At 45.2% G+C, this 7,630-nt stretch overlaps 1 pseudogene; it reads right to left on the reverse strand.

Annotated features, from left to right (window-relative positions):
• Nucleotides 1-620: 620 nt before the first annotated feature.
• Nucleotides 621-2,522, reverse strand: LOC100601026 (annotated as a pseudogene).
• Nucleotides 2,523-7,630: the final 5,108 nt, after the last annotated feature.

The following is a 7,630-nucleotide window of genomic DNA, read 5'->3' on the forward strand; positions in this document are numbered from 1 at the left end:
GAGGTCAGGAGTTCAAGACCAGACTGGCCAACATGGTGAAACCCTGTCTCTACTAATAATACAAAAATTAGCCAGGCATGATGGTGCATGCCTATAATGCCAGCTACTCAGGAGGCTGAGGCAGAAGAATTACTTGAACCCAGGGGGCAGAGGTTGCAGTGAGCTGAGATCACACCATTGCACTCCAGCCTGGGCATCGCAGTGAGATTCTGTCTCAAAAATAAATAAATAAATAAATAAAATAAAATAAAATAAATAAATAAAAAGAAGCCAGCTCAAAAGGTTACACACTGTAGGATTCTGTTTATGCGACATTCTTTTTTTTTTTCTCATTAAACTTTTTTAATGGGTCTCAAAATTCTGTGACAAATTTTTGGTCAAGTTATTTCCATTAAAAAGCACTGATTTTAAACACTAATAAATTAAAACTGCCACATGCAAAAGAGAAAACCAAAGTGGTCCACAAAACATTCTCCTTTCCTTCTGAAAGTTTTACGATGCATTGTTATCATTAACCAGTCTTTTACTACTAAACTTAAATGGCCAACTGAAACAAACAGTTCTAAGACCATTCTTCCACCACTGCTTAATACCAGGATGGCAGATATTAGGGATAATATTCATTTAGCCTTCTGAGCTTTCTGGGGATACTTGGTGACCTTGCCAGCTCCTGCTGCCTTCTTGTCCACTGCTTTGATGACACCCACTGCAACTGGCTGTCTCATATCATAAGCAGCAAAGCAACCCAGAGGTGGATAGTCTGAGAAGCTCTCAACACACATGGGCTTAGGACAACCATATAAATGATAGCAACATCGCCAGATTTCAAGAATTTGGGGCCATCTTCCCACTTTTTACCAGAAGAGCGATCAATCTTTTCCTTCAGCTCAGCAAACTTGCATGCAATGTGAGCCGTGTGGCAATCCAGTACAGGGGCATAATCAGCACTGACTTGGCCTGGATGGTTCAGGATAGATCACCTGAGCAGTGAATCCAGCTGCTTCCATTTGCGTGTCGTTTTTGCAGTTACCAGCATTGTTACCACAATGAACATCCTTGACAGACACATTCTTGACATGGAAGCCCACATTGTCCCCATAAAAAGCTTCACTCAAAGCTTCATGGTGCATTTCAACAGATTTTACTTTAGTTGTAGTGTTGACTGGAGCAAAGGTGATCACCATACCAGGTTTGAGAACAACAGTCTCCACTTGGCCATCAGGAAGAGTACCAATACCACCAATTTTGTAGACATCCTGGAGAAGCAGGGCTTGTCAGTTGGACGAGTTGGTGGTAGGATGCAGTCCAGAGCCTCAAGCAGCATGGTTCCACTGGCATTGCCATCCTTATGGGTGACTTTCCATCCCTTGAACCAAGGCATGTTAGCTCTTGGCTCCAGCATGTTGTCACCATTCCAACCAGAAATTGGCACAAATGCTAATGCGTCAGGGTTGTAGCCAGTTTTCTTAATGTAGTGCTGACTTCCTTAACAATTTCCTCATATCTCTTCTGGTTGTAGGGTGGCTCAATAAAATCTATTTTGTTAACACCGGTGATTAGTTATTTCATACCCAGTGTCTCAGCCAGAAGGGCATGCTCTCAGGTCTGCCAATTCTTGGAGACACCAGCTTCAAATTCACCAACAGCAGCAGCAACAACCAGGATAGCACAGTCAGCCTGAGATGTCCCTGTAAAGACGTTTTTGATGAAGTCTCTGTGTCCTGGGGTGTAGCAGGACGAGTCAGAGACAAAACTCCTCAGACACCAGATTAAAGAAGGAAGAGGTTTTTATTCGGCCGGGAGCGTCTTAAGAGCCGAGCTCCCCGAAAAAGAAATTCCTAGCCCTTTTAAGGGCTTACAACTCTAAGGGGTCCACGTGAAAGGGTCATAATAGATCAAGTAAGCATGAGGAACGTGACTGGGGGCTACATACATCAGCTAACAGAGCAAAAAGTTTTACAGTACTTTCTCATACAACGTCTGGAATTTATAGATAACACCAGTAGTTTTGGTCAGGGGTTAATATTATTATTATTGTTTTAACCACCAGGGCCAGGTGGTGGCGCCAAGGTCTTCTAGCTATTTATCTTACTTCTGTTTCTTTCCAACTTTTTGCTTTCTCCCTTTTCTCCTGTCTTATAAACTAGGGAAAAGGGAAGGTTGGGGAGAAGCTGGGAAGGACAACAGGAGAAGTGGTGGTCTAATTCCTTAGGGGCATTAATGATAGTCATTCAGTACTTGCTGGTCTCAAATTTCCACAAGGAGATATCAATGGTGATACCACATTCACGCTCAGCTTTCAGTTTATCCAAGACCCAGGCATACCTGAAGGAGCCCTTTCCCATCTCAGCAGCCTTCTTCTCAAATTTCTTAATGCTTCTTTTGTTGATGCCACCACATTTGTAGGTCAGATGGCCAGTAGTGGTGGACTTGCCCGAATCTACGTGTCCAACAACGACAATGTTGATATGAGTCTTCTCCTTTCCCATTTTGGCTTTTAGGGGTAGTTTTCATGACCCCTGTGTTCTGGTGGCAAACCTGTTGCAAAAAGTTATGTGACATTCTTGAGAAGATAAAACCCTAATGATAGATCTGTGTTTCATAGTGGCTAGGGGTGAAGGGAAGATGTGACTATCATTGCTCTTTATCTTGATTTTGTTGGTGGTTACAGGAATCTCTCTGTCTGTTTGATTCACAGAACTGTACACCTTTTCCAGAAAACATTCATTTTATTGTATGATCATTTTAAAAATTAAAAAAAAAATCAGATCTCTAAAAAAAGAAAGAATGAGCTGAGCATGGTGGCTCACACCTGTAATCCCAGCAATTTGGGGGGCTGAGGCAGGCAGATTGCTTTAGCCCAGGAGTTCAAGACCAGCCTGGACAACATGGTGAAGCCCCATCTCTACTAAAAATACAAAAATTAGCCAGGCATAGTGGTGCATGCCTGTAATCACAGCTACTCAGGAGGCTGAGGCAGGAAAATCACTTGAACACAGGAGGTGGAGGTTGCAGTGAGCTGAGATTGCACGACTGCCCTCCAGCCTGGGCGACAGAGTGACTCTGTTTCAAAAAAAAAAAACAAAAAAAGAATGAATGAATGAATTAATGAATGACATCTGGGTTTCTGATATGGGCAGACTGTGGGTGGTATTGCCATTTACAGAGGTGGAGTAGGCTGGTTGGTGGGGCCAGATTAGGAAGAGGAAGTAAAGAGTTAGGTTTGATCTTGAAAGTCTAGAAGTTGAGATGTCTCTGTATACAGTTGGATACACAAGAGTCTGGTGCTGGAGATGTGGGAGTCATGAATGTTAACAAGCATTGTGATGGATCAGAATGCCTGCAGAGAGGAGAGAGAAAATGGGTAAAGGCAGGCAGGGTCTGAGCCTGAGGAACACCTGCCTTCAGTGCCAGTTGGGAGGGGGAGTTGGGAGGGGAAGGAAGGAGAGCCAGCATCAGTCTTCAGAGCTTCCCCCCTTGCCTGGCCTGTTGCCTCCAAGATCTTTTTGTGGATGAGGGAGACAGCTTTCAGAGAACAGCTGTAGGGGCAGGGAGGGACTGCAAAATAAGAAAGAGGGATGAGGAAGAACATCTTCAGACGTTCTCGTCAATTGCCTGTCTTGGGTTCTGAGTAAAAGTATGGGCCGTGCTTACTGCAGAATCACACTTCCTCATGCTCCTTCCCCTTCCCTCCCGACCTCTGAGCCCTCCTCTGCCTCCACTGCTGCAGAGGTCACAGGCTGGAAATCTAGAAAGCAGTCCACAACCCTCAGGCCTGATTCACTTTCCTCACACAGATACTTAAACGTTTTGAATTTGTTAGCAGTTTTTTAAAAATGTAAGATTTCAAAAACAGCAATGAAAACTGGATTTTCAACTTGGAAAATTGGAAGGTATGACAGAGCTGCCCCCACAGCCCCACGTGGTGACAGGAGGTGAAATGAACCATTGCACTGTCCAGTTGCCGCCCTTTCCACCATGCCCTGCAGATCTCCAGCACCAAGATAAAAGCTGGTTGCCACGTATCATTTGTTTGCACATGGTTTCTACACTTTTATGTAACCTGGGTTATCATCCAGCAGTCACAGCCTCTGCAGAGCAGCCCAGCAAAAGCAGAGACTTGCTTGGCTGGAGGAAACTTAGCAAGATTGATACTAGGTACACAAACACTACAAGCCAGGAGGTGAGGTGACACCATTTTTTAAAAACAACATTATTGAGGCTTCATTGACACACCATAAAATGCACCCATTGGACGGAGAGAGTTCAATAAGTTTTGACTTCTTGTGTGACCCCCACCGCAATCAAGTGATCTAACATTTCCATCACCTGAAAATGTCCCTCTGATATCTTCCCAGTCAATACCTTCCTCTCTCCCATCCCCAGCCGCTGGCAACTACTGGTCTGCTTTTTGTCAGAGGCTACATTGTGAATCAAAAGGTTAGCTGGAAAAGCTGTAAGCAGAAGGGTTCACTGCAGAGTGAACAAACGGACCAGCAAGTGTGGGCCAGGGAAGCAGTCTGCAGGCCTGCAATGGCTGGGGATGCCTGGCAGTGCTCCTGCAAGTCATTGGATTGTTCACCAAAGGATACACAAACAAGGAGTTATTTTTATGGAGGCTTTAAGAGAGCATTCTAGACTGTTAAAAAAAAGATGAGAGTAACGCTCTAAGCATAGAGAACCACTGGAAATTATCAAGGCTAGGTGCACTGGCTGTCATGCCAGCAGTTTGGGAGGCCAAGGTGGGAGGATTGCTTGAGCCCAGGAGTTTGAGACCAGTCTGGGCCACATAGCGAGACCCCATCTCTACAATTTTTTTTTTTTAATTAGCCAGGCATGGTGGCATGCACCTATAGTCCCAGCTACTTGGGAGGCTGAGATGGGAGGATTGCTTGAGCCTGAGAAGTTGAGGCTGCAGTGAGCCATGATCGCGTAACTGCACTCCAGCCTGGGCGACAGAGCCAGACCCTGTCACAGAAAAAAAAAAAAAAAGAAGGGAGGGGAGGGAAAAGGGAGTCATCTAATTGTGTGTGTTAATTGTAAGTAGGAAATTAGGCATCTAAGACTGCATATCCCCATCTTCATGTGGGCATTGTGTGTGTTCGAGTGACTCCACAGGCACAAGGACAGGAGAGCACAAGTAGCTCTCCTGTGCCCAAGAACACTGAACAGAGACAAGTACTTTTCCACAGGATAACATTGCTCATGGTCCACATCAAGAAAGAGAGGTCTTTCAGCCTTCTCTTGTTTCCATGGCATCCAGGAGCCCATAGTAAGTATGAGAATTTTTTTTTTTTTTTTGAAACAGAGTCTTGCTCTGGTGCCCAGGCTGGAAGGCAGTGGCATGATCTTGGCTCACTGCAACCTCCATCTCCTGGGTTCAAGCAATTCTCCTGCCTCAGCCTCCCGAGTAGCTGGGATTACAGGCGTGTGCCACCACACCCAGCTAATTTTTGTATTTTTAGTAGAGACAGGGTTTTGCCATGTTGGCCAGGCTGGTCTCTGTCTCCTGACCTCAGGTGATCTGCTCAAGTATGAGAATTTTTATTAATAAAAGTGCAGGCTTGCAATTAAGACTGTCAATTAGTTGAACATTTTACCTTAAAAGGGTCCCATCTAGCATGTTTGTTTTTTTGTCTTGGAAGGCTATGTTCGTGCAGCCCCAGCCAGTCAGCTCTCAAAAGCCTCCTTCTGAATGAGGAGAGTCCAGACATCTTGGTGCTAGAGCTAGTGTCTAGAACCGTAAGACATCTCCTGAGTTCAGCTGTAGCAGATAAGGCAAACGCTAACATCACATAGCTCCTATAAGGCAAATAGGCAGAGTGTAGGAACTCCAGGAACCTAAAATATTTTAACGTGAGAGAAGATGTCATTGGGTAGGTTCTAGTAGGATATAGGCTGATCTATTGTGTTAAGCTGCAAGTTAGAGGGTATCTGGCCAATAGTGAGTCAACAAAAGGAACATTTACTACAGTGACTTTGGAGGTTGGTGGGTCAAGGACGCAGGCCCTTTATATCCTGCTGCTCTGCTGTCCTTAGCTTGTTTACCTTCTTCCTCAAGTTTGTAACCTCATGGCCCCAATATGGCTGCTGTAGCTCCAAGTATCACATCCTTCCATAGAAAGTTCCAGATTAGATTATGCATCTATTTTTTTAATGAGATAGAGGAAAATCTTTCCCAGAGGCCCCCAGCAGACTTATTTCCCTTTGTTGGCTGGAATTGGGTCACACTTCCATCTTGAGACCAGTCACCAGTAAAGGGGGTCGAGAGCATCATGATTAGTGCCAATCACAATCTGACCCCTGAGACTGGGGGAATCTGCAACAGGGGATGATTGATTGGGTTATCTCACTATACTCTTCTTTTAATTTTAATTTTAATTTTTTTTGAGAAAGCGTCTCACTTTATCACTCAGGCTGGAGTGCAGTGGCCTGATCATGGCTAACTGCAGCCTCGACCTCCCAAGGTTCAGGTGATCCTCCTGCCTCAGCCCCCCAAGTAGCTGGGACTACAGGTATGCACCACCACACTCAGCTAATTTTTGTATTTTTAGTAGAGACAGGGTTTAGCCATGTTGCCCAGGCTGGTCTGGAACTCCTGGGCTCAAGCTATCCACCTGCCTCAGACTCCCAAAGTGCTGGCATTACAGGCATGAGCCACCATATCGAGCCACTATATTCTTCTAAATCCATTAAAAGCACTCTCTCCTTAAAAAATATTTCTGTATCCCATTTCCTCTTTCACAACATTTTCTCTCCGCTAGCTCCACCCTGGCTCCCATGGGAGGTGAGCTCTGCCCTCCCCCACTTCTACCAGTGTTGATCAGCTTTCTTCTTCTTCTTTTTTTTTTTTGAGATGGAATTTTCTCTCTTGTTGCCCAGGCAGGAGTGCAGTGCTGCAATCTCAGCTCACTGTAACCTTGCAACCTCACAACCTCTGCTTACCAGGTTCAAGCGATTCTCCTGCCTCAGCCTCCTGAGTAGCTGGGATTACAGACACATGCCACCATGCCTGGCTAATTTTTGCATTTTTAGTAGAGACAGGGTTTCACCATGCTGGCCAGGCTGGTCTCGAGCTCCTGACCTCGGGTGATCTGCCTGCATCAGCCTCCCAAAGTGCTGGGATTACAGGTGTGAGCCACCGCACCCAGCCATGTTGATCAGCTTTCATTCCTTCTATCCCACCTTTTCTCTGGAATGTGATCCCAGCAACCTTTTCCCAGAACACAGGCTGCTGCTTTGATATTTTGATTTGCCTGCCTATGAATGGCTTTTCAGAACTGGCCTCAAAGGAAAGTCAGAAGTCTTCCTACAGATGTTAATGAAGTTTTGGGAACCACAACCACCAGTATCTCTTGGGGACTTTTTACTGTTGTTTTCTAAACCAGAAGAGTCATGTCCTCAGAGAGGAAGGTCAAAAGTTGAGCACCTTCTCACACTATTCTCCCACAATAAAAACCTCTATCTCCCACTTGTAATTCCCAGAAACAGTGGCCTCACTTTTCTTCCAGGTGTCTTTCAGCTTTTATCGATGCTCAGCTTCCTTTTTTTGGAAGAGTCCCGCAACTTATTTTGTAGACTCCCAGGCTTCTTGCTCTCCTCGTCTGGTCTTTGTTTCCCTTCTGATGTA

Source organism: Nomascus leucogenys, chromosome 10 (assembly GCF_006542625.1).
Source record: "Nomascus leucogenys isolate Asia chromosome 10, Asia_NLE_v1, whole genome shotgun sequence".
Lineage (NCBI taxonomy): Eukaryota > Metazoa > Chordata > Mammalia > Primates > Hylobatidae > Nomascus > Nomascus leucogenys.